This window comes from Pyxicephalus adspersus, chromosome 2, assembly GCF_032062135.1.
Source record: "Pyxicephalus adspersus chromosome 2, UCB_Pads_2.0, whole genome shotgun sequence".
In the NCBI taxonomy this organism is placed as follows: domain Eukaryota; kingdom Metazoa; phylum Chordata; class Amphibia; order Anura; family Pyxicephalidae; genus Pyxicephalus; species Pyxicephalus adspersus.
The window spans coordinates 11797075-11809820 of NC_092859.1; the positions used below are offsets into that span (position 1 = coordinate 11797075).

General features: G+C 40.6%; 1 protein-coding gene across 1 annotated transcript in view; it reads left to right on the forward strand.

Annotated features, from left to right (window-relative positions):
* Nucleotides 1-11717: 11717 nt before the first annotated feature.
* Nucleotides 11718-12746, forward strand: part of LOC140322895 (TLC domain-containing protein 4-like) — a 16016-nt gene continuing 14987 nt past the window's right edge. The window contains exon 1 of the mRNA XM_072399535.1: nt 11718-11800. The gene's annotated coding sequence lies outside the window, so the exon portion shown is untranslated. The remainder of the gene's footprint in view (nt 11801-12746) is intronic.

Here is a 12746-nt window from a genome sequence, read left to right on the forward strand (position 1 = left end):
GAAGTTACTGTCTGTCCGGTCCAACCTGTTAAGTCAGTTCATGTGAAGGCCTGTTTATATTCCCAATCTGCCTAATCCTCCAGTTTAATACTCGTCCCTAGCAAAGTAGCAAAGTGTTGTATTGTGTAAGGAAATGGTTGAAGCCAAGGCACACAGGTTTAGGATCAGCTCAAGCCAAAGATTTGGATTTCGGAGTGTGGAAGGCTTAGAACAGAAGTTAAAAACTTGCAGGGTTTCGGGGGGGGCTGGGAGCCCCTGACATCGCCAAACGGCACATATATAATATATATATATATATATATATATATACATTTATAAAGCAGTGGATTTCACTTTCAGCAAACATTCTCTGCAAGTGAATCTTCCAGGTACATTTGTTTTAGATAGCAGTCAATGATTCACTACTAGAAAATATTATTATTATTATTGATAATAATAATAGTAATGAAAAGCAGTATTTATATAGCAACAACATATTATGCAACACTGTACATTAAATATGGAATGACATATGAATGAAATATGAAAATGACAGGGGAGGACCCTGCAGCCAAGAGCTTACAATCTAAGAGAAGGGATTGTAAAAAATTGTAAAATTGCCAAATATCAGAATCCTTGCTTCTAAATAAATCCATAATGTCTAATGATGAATACCATGAGAGCCTGTAGACGCTCTGAAGGCAATATTGGACTTGACACATCAGCTATTCTCAACCAGGGTTCCATGTAACCCCTACAAAGGTTGCTAGAGGTTCCTTGAACTGCAGTTCATTGACTTTATATTTGATGATAGTTTTAGGGCCAAAGCTACTTGTAAGCGCAAGCTGCATTAAACTAATGATCTTTTATGTTGTCTATAGCATTCTTGCCACTGGCCAATGTTGGCGGCTTTATTTTCCCATTGACCTCTAATAAATTGACTTTAGCATGGGTTCTCCAAAATCTGAACATAATTTCAAGTGTTCCCCAGTGAAAAGTCTGAGACAGACTGTAATACAGATTTGTATGGAGCCTGGAGACATGCTGGAAGAACCAGTGAGAGACATCACTGCTTTTACCCCTCAATGCTCACTCAAATGGGCCCCAAGCAATAACTAGGGGCCACACCTGTTTACATGAGCTTTGGCTTGTATAGGTTACACAGGGTAAAGCAGCATGTTGTATAGAAATGTAAGCACTGCAAAGCAAACTAAGCATTTATGGAATCCTAATTGCTTTAAAGATCAACAAAATGCTAAAGGAGATGGACAAAGACTGAGAACACGTTGCATGGAAGTGCTCCCTTCCGCCCCTAAGATATTATAGGCAGTTTGGTCTCTCTGAGCCCTATTATTAAAGGTCAGAGGAAAAAAATACACATAGAAATAATAAAATGGAAAGCATAGAAAAATGGGAAAGAAAAAAATATAGAGTTAGTTAAAAGATTTGTCCCTTCTTCAGTGCTTTGCAAACATATTTGTAAGTGGCACCTCAACTCATTAAGGTAATCTCCACTGAATCTGATGCATTGCAGCACATTGCAATATATAGTAATGCACTATAATGAGCAGCAACAGAATAAAACGATGCAAGTCCACTTTTTAGCCCATTTTTGTGTAATTAAATGCATATATCTAAAATTCACTAGCATGGAAAGGTTCCTCACTGCCCATCAGTACTTAAAGTATTATAACTGTACACAAGAGCTGCAGGATCTCATTGCAGACTAAATCTGAAAATGCTATTTCCCTCATCATGATCCACCAGCTTCTGGACTTTTTTCTTTCAATAATGTCTGTTTCAATGGCCTAGAAATAGGCATGCAGTTCAGGACTTGTAATTTCACTTTTCTGATTTCTTGTTCCAAGTCAGTGACTCAGATAGAACTGGTGGAACAATCTGATAATCAACATTTAGCAAAATAGGTCAGCAATGACAGCCAACTTATTTCTCTAGGTACAGGTTTGCATTATCGCAATATCAGGTCCTTCTAGAAAGAGAAGCATGGAATGGGAAAAGAGGAACACCCTTACTGACAACCCCTAGGAAACACTCCATGTTGCCACACCTCTGATTATACTCTAAATATCCTCCTGGCAATTGTAATAGTTTAATATTTCATATACAACAAATCCATGATTGGATGAAGGCAAACCTTTGCTGGGGAAATTTGAAAGCTTTAGTTACTTCTTCTGAAAATATATCAGGTTCTGAAATTCAGTTATTCTTTTACATGAAAATTAATCTGCAGACGGTAATTTTTTGTCCATGGAAATATTCTTTCCTGATGGTTTGTTGTGAGACCAATACAAAAGAACGCTACACACAGCGCCATTCAGTTCCTTAAAGAGGGGAGGACAAGCAGTAGCACCCCCCGCTGTGTCTTCCCCCATAGGAAAATGCATTGTTCTTTCCTGCTCAGTTGTCTGGTGAGCCATCATAGTGGATTACTAAAAGGCATCCAGGAACCACTGTACACGTGCTAGATTTTATCCCAGTATAATCGTCTTGGTCTGGAGTTATCTAGTTTGTGTACATAGCTTACAAGTGCTGCCCAACCATGTAATTATATGTATTCACTGTAATGTATTATATGTATTACAGTATTTATCACTGTAATTGTAAAGCATAACACTTTAATTGTGGGGATGGACTGCAGCAGAGGGGAACTTATTCTATTTGGTAGCTAAACAGTACATTTATTTATATAGATTTATACACAATATGTACACAAGACATATTTGTTTAGTTAAAAAGACTTTGAGTTCAAAGTCTGTCCTTTGAAGCTGTCCTTGCAAAAAGGAGCAGTTGGACAATAGGTATATAATTGCTTAGGAATTCTTGAATATGAATACGGAGGCTAGGAGATAGGCAAAGGGCAGGATGAATGTTGTAATCGCATGTGATAGCATATGAGCAGGTTGAGATGTGCTCCAAGAACAGGCCAAAGTCAACATTAGTAGGTCAGGGTAAACCAAGTGTAAGGTGGGTCAGAGCCAGAAATGCAAAACAGCCAAAGAGAAGAGTCAATGGTCTGTTCACATAACTGAGACTGTGGTCCTGTTCCTATAGAGAGGTTATAAGTCTTTACTTTTGTGTTCAATGGTTAGGTTTCCTTGTACTGTAGATAACGTCATGGCGGTGGATCCAAGGGAACAGGTCAGGATCAGGAATGAAGACTTCACAAAGGATTGAGCAATAAAGAATTTCTAGGTGTTCTTTATTGCAGGACTGGAGGTTGTGATTTGTCACTGAAACAGGAATAAGGACCACAGCATGAGCAGGGGGATAGGAACATGGGTGGTAGAGGTTGCAGTTAGACCTCTTCTTGTAAATATTGCCTAGTCCTCCCACACGATAGTCCCTATGCCATCTTGCCACTGCCAGGCCCGGCCTTGTTCCCTGACAGGACAATGTCCATCTGGCCAACCATATCCTCTTCTGCTACTGCTTCTTCTAGGGGCCCCTTGTCTACTGACAGCCACCAGCAAAGGGCCTGCAGCTGCCTCCAGCCACCTTTACGGAACAAGGCCACTTCCAAAATTGCAATACTCTCCATATTCCTATTATTGCAAAATTGGGAAGCAATATCCTCAGCTCAGGGAAGGGAAGGAGGAAGGTGTAGTTCAGGAACACTGAGATCTACTTCTTATATAGCTATATTTTTGTCTGGAAGCTTTTTTTAGGAAAGGTCTTTGTGTCCCCAGTTGTGTCCCCAATTGTTGGGTTTATGGAACAGTACTTTACAGTGTCACATTGTTACGCATGCCAACTATTGGAATCCATGGTGCAGAATGGTATTTGGATTTTTACAGCAAAGAAAACCTGACAGGGGGTTCAAACTTGATAAACTTCCCAGCTCTACCCCTATAAATACATTGTCTGATATCTACTTTTGGGCACCAGTAAGGATATTGTGGAATCACAGAGAAGGGCAACTAAACTGATAAAAGGAATGGAGGAACTCAGCTATGAGGAGAGATTACCTGAACTGAATCTATTCTGCCTTAAGAAGAGACGTATAAGAGGGGATATGATCAATCTGTATAAATATATAAATGGTCCATATAGAGAACTCTCTTCCCAATTATTCACTTTGAGATTAATACAAAGGACAAGAGGGCACTCTTTGCGTCTTGGAGGAAAGGACGTTTAAGCTCCGGATAAGGAAGGGATTCTTCACTGTAAGGTCTGTGGAAATGTGGATTCGGCTCCCTCAGGAAGTAGTTTCAGCAACTACTATAGATTGCTTAAAACTTTATGTCTGAAGAAAAAGCTGGATGATTTCTACAAGCACAGAATATAACTGGGGATTAGGGATTTAAAGGAATGAGATTGTTGATCCAGGGAACATCCAGTTGCCATAAAGGAATCAGGAAAAATATTTTTTCCCGATTGGAAGAAATTAAACCAGGCTTCATAAGGTTTTTTTTTTTTACCTTCCTCTGGGTTAATAGTGCATATAAGTTTCTATCTGTAATATGCAGGATTTATAGTATGTCCCTTGTGTGTCTTTTAACTTCTGTAACTGTAGATACTTTCAGAATGAGAGCTCTTTAGCCAAGATTGACTTGTTCTCATTCTTTTCTCTCCTTTTAATATTTTGTTTGCGTCCTAAGGACTGCATAATCTTCAGCAGGATTTGCATTGGTGCCATTATTCTGAGCTATGGGAACAAGTTTGGATATTTATTCATTAATCTGCTTGCTGCAAGCCTTTCCGCAATGCTCCTGCTCAGCTTTCTAATCTCAGGACAAACGCTTTATTCTGAGAAATAAGAATGGAAGTCTCAAGAAAGAGATATGTAGCACAGACCCATAGGAAACATTTGCAATTATGTAAGAATAAAAAAAAGTGTTTAAAATAGGAGAAGGATACAGTTGTGTATTTAGTGATTTGAGGATCCTGGTGTGTCAGCTGTCCCTTGACCTTTATGTACAGTGGAGGTTAATACTTCACAGTCAGCAAAGAGCAAACTGCCATTCTGTATTTATCTTAAAGATAAATTATATCGAATGGGAACATCATCCAGGTACCCAGTATGACTGCTCAGTGCTTTTAAAATTCATTCTGACATTTATCTTTCACAGCTGCACCCTACAGATCTCATGTTGCTGCAATTCTTATCTTTCAAATGTGCATGTGACCTCAATTCCAATGGGGAACTAATGAAGAAAATCTAAACCCAATCACTGAACTCTTATGTACGTTTTTAAATATAAATAAATGTTCAATTTATATCAGTTGAATGCATTGCAGATGCATGAAAGTCTTACAGTTAGTTTCCTTTAGAAAGCAGCCACAAACTAAGTAGAAAAGCCTATTCCATGCTGCAGGAAAAAGCCCTTGCTCTGTGTATATAAGTAGTGGTCTCCTTGCAGAAGTCTAGATTGCCCCTGCTCACTCAGACCTATAGCTGCGTTCAGCAAAGATATCAGCAGAGAGACCACTGCATCCAAATGGAGTCTTTCTAATCAGCAGGCTATGGGTGCTACATGGATCCTTGCTGAAATACAAATGTTCACCTTAAGGAAGCCAGCCCAGAGTTATGATGTGCAGCACAACAATGGGTGCGATAGAAAGAAAGCATACAAGGCATGGAAAAGATGCAGGAAATTCCTTCCGCCATCTCCCATCATCTATCTTGCCTGGACAGATATCGGCATTGCACAATACTGGTTGAGCTGGACTAAGGGGTGTCACTGCCAGCTTAGATCTTTCCTTGAAATCCAGAAGGTTATTAGGAGACAGATTGCCATGAGGCTGGGTGACCATATTGCCTGATCTGTGCCCCTAAATAGTCCTATCACCCAGCTTTGTAATGTGACAGGTTCCATGCAAAGAGCTTGTGCATGGGAATATATCATTGTCATAGGTCTTGTAACAACATGTACTTTATTCTATGGGTGGATATTTTTATTTCCTTAAGTAAACCTGTGTTCAGACTATGCTCGATAAAGTATGTACATATGCAGGAACAATAAGTAAAAGCATTTTAAAACATATACTTCTGTAGCTATAGGCATTGTGGAGAAATTCATCTTCAAAGTTCACATCATAGGCATCAAGATCTTAGTTACTTTACTTTTTCTTCTTTCTTTTGCACCACAATCTTAGTGTCAGACAGCCGGCTATTGTAAACCCACAACAGACTTGTTCCCATTGCTGCATTGCTATAGAGCATGCATTTACAAGATGAAACGTCTACATGTATTACATGCCTTAGTGTTCTAGATTCCTAAACCTTTTTAATGGTACACGTTTAGCTCAATGCAGCTACTATGCAATGCTTTGCCCTGCATTTTCAAAAGCATTGCATGCAACATTTTTCTGTACGTTGTAATGGATTGAGCAAGCCAATCAAATAAATGTGCCTTGTTGAAACAAGCCCTAAGAAATACACAATAAAACCTGACCTTAGAGTCTCTGTTGTGATCTTTGAGAATGAATTACTTCCCATCACATGCAGCTAGTAGGAAAAGATTGAAATGCCCTTAGTTAGTTTGTGGCACTGCCACACTTATTGGTGACTGAAAAGATTGTAAGCTCTTCGGGGCAGGGTCCTCTCTGTTTGTATCTGTCTGTCATTTGCAACCCCTATTTAATGTACATTGCTGCGTAATATGTTGGCATTATATAAATCCTGGATAATAATAATAGTGGCTAATGGGAAAAAAAAACTGCCCCTTTGAAGGTGGTAACTGGGATAAAAAATGCTGCTGTGTTGGTAGTGATTTAGTGATAGATGTGGCAGATGGGGGTGCAATGTTGCTGGTGGTAGGAATAGTGGCCCATCATTAGTGCCAGTGTGAAGAATTATGTTCTATCTTGGGTGGTATTAGAAGAAATAGTGTCCCAATTAATGTCAGTATGAGGAATAGTACCCCATCATTAATGACAGTGGGGGAATAGTACCCCATCATTACTAACAGTGGGGGAATAGTGCCCCATCATTATTAACAGTGGGGGAATAGTGCCCCATCATTATTAACAGTGGGGGAATAGTGCCCCATCATTAATGACAGTGGGGCAATAGAACCCCATCATTAATGACAGTGGGGCAATAGAACCCCATCATTAATGACAGTGGGGGAATAGAACCCCATCATTAATGACACTGGGGGAATAGTACCTCATTAATAATAAGAGTGGGGAAATAGTACCCTATCATTAATGAGAGTGGGGGAATAGTACCCCATTATTAATAACAGTGGGGGAATAGTACCCCATCATTAATGGCAGTGGGGGGAATAGTACCCCATCATTAATGGCAGTGGGGGAATAGTGCCCCATCATTAATAACAGTGGGGGAATAGTACCCCATCATTAATAACAGTGGGGGAATAGTACCCCATCATTATTAACAGTGGGGGAATAGTACCCCATCATTAATATAACAGTGGGGGAATAGTACCCCATCATTAATAACAGTGGGGGAATAGTACCCCATCATTATTAACAGTGGGGGAATAGTACCCCATCATTAATAGCAGTGGGGGAATAGTACCCCATCATTAATGACACTGGGGGAATAGTACCCCATAATTAATGACACTGGGGGAATAGTACCCCATCATTAATAGCAGTGGGGGAATAGTACCCCATCATTAATGACAGTGGGGGAATAGTACCCCATCATTAATGACAGTGGGGGAATAGTACCCCATCATTAATGACAGTGGGGGAATAGTGCCCCATCATTAATGACACTGGGGGAATAGTGCCCCTTCATTGGTATCGCTGGGAGGAGTTGTATCCAAATATTGTTGTCACTACAAGGTTTAGTGGCCCCTTATTGGTATCAGTGGGGGGAATAGTGCCCTAGCATTGGTGTCAGTTGGAGCAATGATATCTCAACAGTTGGGAGGAATTGTGTCTCATTGTGGGTACCATTTGGACAAATAACTTCCCATCGTTGTTGTCAGGGGAGAAAAAGTTCCCCATTATTTTTTGTGACAGGAAAACTTTCCCCTATACTTGGTTTCAATGGAGTAATAGTGACCCTTGTTGTAGTCAGTTGGGGAAATCATCCCCCATTGTTGGGGTAGGGGTAAAAAATGAAAAATCCTGGGAGGGGAGGCAGAACAGCTCCAATCACTGAGCTCTCCGTTCTGCCTTATGAAGAGAATTCCATGATCGTCCGCAGGCTCTGCACCCGGGGCCACATTTTATGGTTCACCATGCCCTGCCTAGTATACTGAAATCAGATATCCGCTCCCCATTATAAACTCCCCCCCCATATCAATAAAACCGCCAATTATCCATGGGCCAATCATGTTATTGGTTTTCTTACAATTGATGTTTGTCATATGGAAAGAAGCGTGACACATAACTTTGGCCTATAAACAACATTAAAAAATCAATCCGACATACTTGAGAAGTCATTTGATTGTTCATTAACTAATAAATGTATGTGTGATCGTGCAATGATGCAAAGACTGTGGAGCATGTGAGCGGGCAGCCAGATCTTATCACTAAGTCTGCTTTTATTTTTAATGTCTAATTATCATCCAACGTTGTGTAATGGAAACGGAATCTGGATAAAGCATGGATGAGACTGCCACAGCCATTGAGCAGTACTGAGCTGCCCCCTGCCAACCCCTCCATTCATTTCCTATGGACATCTGTGTCGCAATGGTCATTTATATTAATTTTTTTTGAATCTAGAATAAAAAATGATGAAGTTTTACGTTTTAATTGTTTAGTTCCCTTTATTGAGATGGAAATAAGCCGGTGTGCCTAGATTTTCCAATTTACAGGTGTAACAGGAAGTGGGGGCTGGGCATAACCTAGCAGGACAATGGACACACACAAAACAAAACAGTTCTGCAGGTGAGATTCTACAGGTAGCTTCCTAGCCACAGGTGTAGAATATGAGAGTGTCCGCAATCTGGCCAACCAGCTGAACAAGCTCTAAACAATAGATCTACTGGCAGGTAATAAAATGTCATACAGGGGACCATTCTGCAGATGGCAGGCATATATTGTTCCAATGGAAAGAGATAGAGTAACTGCACTAAGGCAAGGAGAGCTCCCTCTAGTGGCTGAACTTCAAATCTCCTAATTAAATACAATTTTAAAAATATGTAAGAGCAAGCTGCATCTTAGGGCCCCACAGGGGTGATGCAAAATGTAAACATCATCAAAAATCCAAGATGGAAAACACAGAAATAATAACTCAAAATATGAATTTGTTAAAAAAACTCTATCCTTTCCCTTTAATCAGATTGAATGTTAACCAAACCCAACACACTGCACAGGTATTTTACTTTTTTATTTGCTTAGATCTTGCAAGGTCAGAGTCAGCCTAAACTCTGCTCTATAAATCCCTTTCCTTTACCTCACTTCAACCTACCTGACGTACGTGAAAATTTAAGGCACTGCAGCGGTCGGCTGACCACATGGCATGTACAGAGTCCATTAGGAGAAAGCAATTGGGGACAGAGTCCTTCTAAAACATTATTCAAGGTGCAGAGTTCAGCATGCCTGCACTGTTAGCATTGCACCATTACTGGCACAGATAAAGCCGTATTGATAAGTCAGATTCCAGTTTGGAGAACTTAACTGATCAGTTGCAATCATTGGGCCTCCTGCAGCTCCTCAATGTACAATGCTACAGCAATGAGCATGACTGGTCATTTTACATTAAAGTGGACCTATCAGAAACTTTATAAATCACAATATCAAGCAGTAGTAAAACATTTCCAGAAATCTCCATTTTATTTTAAAAATCTGTCCCTAAGCTCCAGTCTGGTGACTTTGCCTGGGCTGAGATGATGTTATCAGTTTTCTGCAGGCAGGAAGAAGAATTTCCTTAGTCAATGCTTCTCTAATGAGGAAAGTAGCAAGTCACAAGTTGAGAGGCTGCTGCAGCTCTGTGGCAGCTCAGTTCCTCGATGGAGCTTTCCCCTGCAGTAAGTCTTTTCTGCCACTAGATGTCCTCGGTCTTCAAGGTTGCATGACCTCCAGCTTGGAATACTGAGGGCATCCTGTGAGTACAGTACAGAGGATCATGGACCTTCCCCATGAAAGAACCTCATGATGGAGCTGTGTGCATCACGTCCAGCCATATGGTACACTAATCGATGAGAATAATTAAAGAATACTTGTGACACGTGTCCATTTCAATGTGAACAGAAAGGAAAAAACATATGAAATGGCCACAATTCCAAATGATCATCAGACCGGGACAAACGTACAGCTGTTAAGATATATGAAGATCTCCTAAAACTCCTTTCTGATCCTTTAATGTGATAGGTCCATTGATTACCCAATAGCAAGCCTAGGACACAGAAGGGTGGGGACAGGTTTAAATTTTACATAAAGTGGAGATTTACAAGCAATTTGATCTGCCAATATAATTTTTATATTCATTTTCCACTAAAATATCTTCAGCTTCAGTCTGCTGTGTTTATCTTACTGAGAATATGACGCTGCCATTGCTGAATTTTTATCTGGGATCTAGTGGTTTTAATATTTTCTGAGTTATTGCCTTGGAAAGAGCCAGCAGATGAGAATGTCGGCCTGCAGTCAGGACTCCAAATCTGCGTGTTTGTTCCAGGTCTGTGCTGCGGGGTGCTGCGGGGAGCATCAAAATCATTGGATCAGCATAACAGCCAAGCAACTAGAAATCAGATCAAGAAGAAATCAGAAGAAAGTCTGCAATGGCAATCTTTATATTGTACAAGGGAAGGGGCCACTATAAATCACTGCCCTCCCCTGCAAACTTTGGATGCCCTTCCACCCCTGGGAGGGTATATGTAATCCAACTGGCAACACATCATCCTAAAGGGGAACCCTGGAACATTTAACAAGTAAAGGATGATTGGATTCACACAGATCATTGTGATCTGCATGATGGATGATAGGGGTGAATGGGCCCATATCTACTAAACTGCAGCACACATGTGAATCAGCCCCATAAGGCAGAATAGGATGCATGTAATGCATTTAAATTCTACAAAATACATTATTATTATTATTATTATTATTATTATTATTATTAATAATAATATTAATAAACAGGATTTATATAGTGCCAACATATAATGCAGCGCTGTACATTTAATAGGGGTTGCAAATGACAGACAAATACAGACAGTGACTCAGGAGGAGAGGGCCCTGCCCTGAAGAGCTTACAATCTAGTAAATATGAGTTTTTCTGGGGTTATTTTTGGATTATAGCAGCCTATTGATTGACTTTTGACTAATAATATTCCATTATTTTGCATTACCATATGATGTGGTGCACTAGGTGCGATAGGTGTACTATTCACAGTTATTGAAGCACATACATTAGCAACAACAGTGCCTTGGGTGGAAATCCTCTAATGGGGACTTTTTTTTTCCCCAAGAAACCTGATGAAATTTCTCTAATTTCCGGTTTTGTTTCTTTCACAGGAAGTGAGGGTAAATCTCCCCAAGGGGACACAGACATCAAAATCTTAATGATTTCCTACTTTTTTAAAAATTAAAGAAAATAAAATAAAACAAAAGACACTTTATGATGACACTGGTTAACATGTGTGTTTTGTGGTTGGAAATCCGGGAAAAGGAATGAATTATTGAGATCTCCCCGGCAGTGAAGGGGTTAACCTGTTATGCAACCCAGCGAGTGCGTGAGTGTCCCAGCGGGGGCGTGGCCAGAAGGAGATGGGCGTGTCACATGTGTGGGGTTTTCCCAGGCGATGGGCGGTATCTGGGCGTGGTTTGTGCGGGGAAAGGCGGAGTGTGGGCGTGGTTAACGAGTTTGTTGACGTGTTGGTGCATCGTCCATGGGCATGGGGGGCAGCCTGGCAGAGGGATCGCAGCTCAGCCTGGGGTAAGAGTCATTTCACACGTTACCCTGCACCTACACAACTTCCTCCACAGCCTATCACCGCACTCACATACAGCTGTTGTACAGGGTGATGGTATGTGTGGCTGCCATAAGCCTGTCAGCACAAGTTTGCAATGTTTCATAGTAAACTGGCCAGATTTAGGGGCAGATAATATAACTGAGTTGCATTTCTTTTAGATTGGCAGCAGACCTGGGTGACAGTATAGGAAGACATGTTGTATTACAATGTAACTATTGTGTATGTTGGGGGCAGTCTGACTTTTAAAGAGCAGGTTGACCTATAGGGAGGGGAGATTGCTGAGAGGTGGGGGGAGGGTAGCCTTTCTGGAGGGAGGGGGTTGTCACTTGCTGCACCAATGTAACATATATCATATTGTGATACCAAGTAGCAATATTTTATTGGCAGATGTTACTTTTCCATTAGGACTACAAGTCCCAGCATGATCTGTCAGCCTGCAGCACTCAGGGATAGTGATCACGAGTCTCTATGCCTGCATAAAGTTTAGTTTGCTGGATCACTGCAGGTCATGAACAATTGCCTTTTCCGAAATAAAATACTTATTAACACTTTTTTTTTAAATTCTTTGCTCCATCTTAGTGTTGCTGATCTGCACCCTCTTATTATTATTATTATTATTATTAAACATGATTTATATAGCGCCAACATATTACGCAGCGCTGTACATTAAATAGGGATTGCAAATGACAGACTAATACAGACAGTGATGGGTAATAAGACACTCAGGAGCTGGGTGACTGTAATATGATATTACAGGGGAAATAAGACACTCAGGAGCTGGGTGACAGTAATATGATGGTACAGGGGTAACAAGACACTCAGGAGCCGGGTGACTGTAATATGATGGTACATGGGTAACAAGACACTCAGGAGCTGGGTGACTGTAATATGATATTACAGGGGTAATAA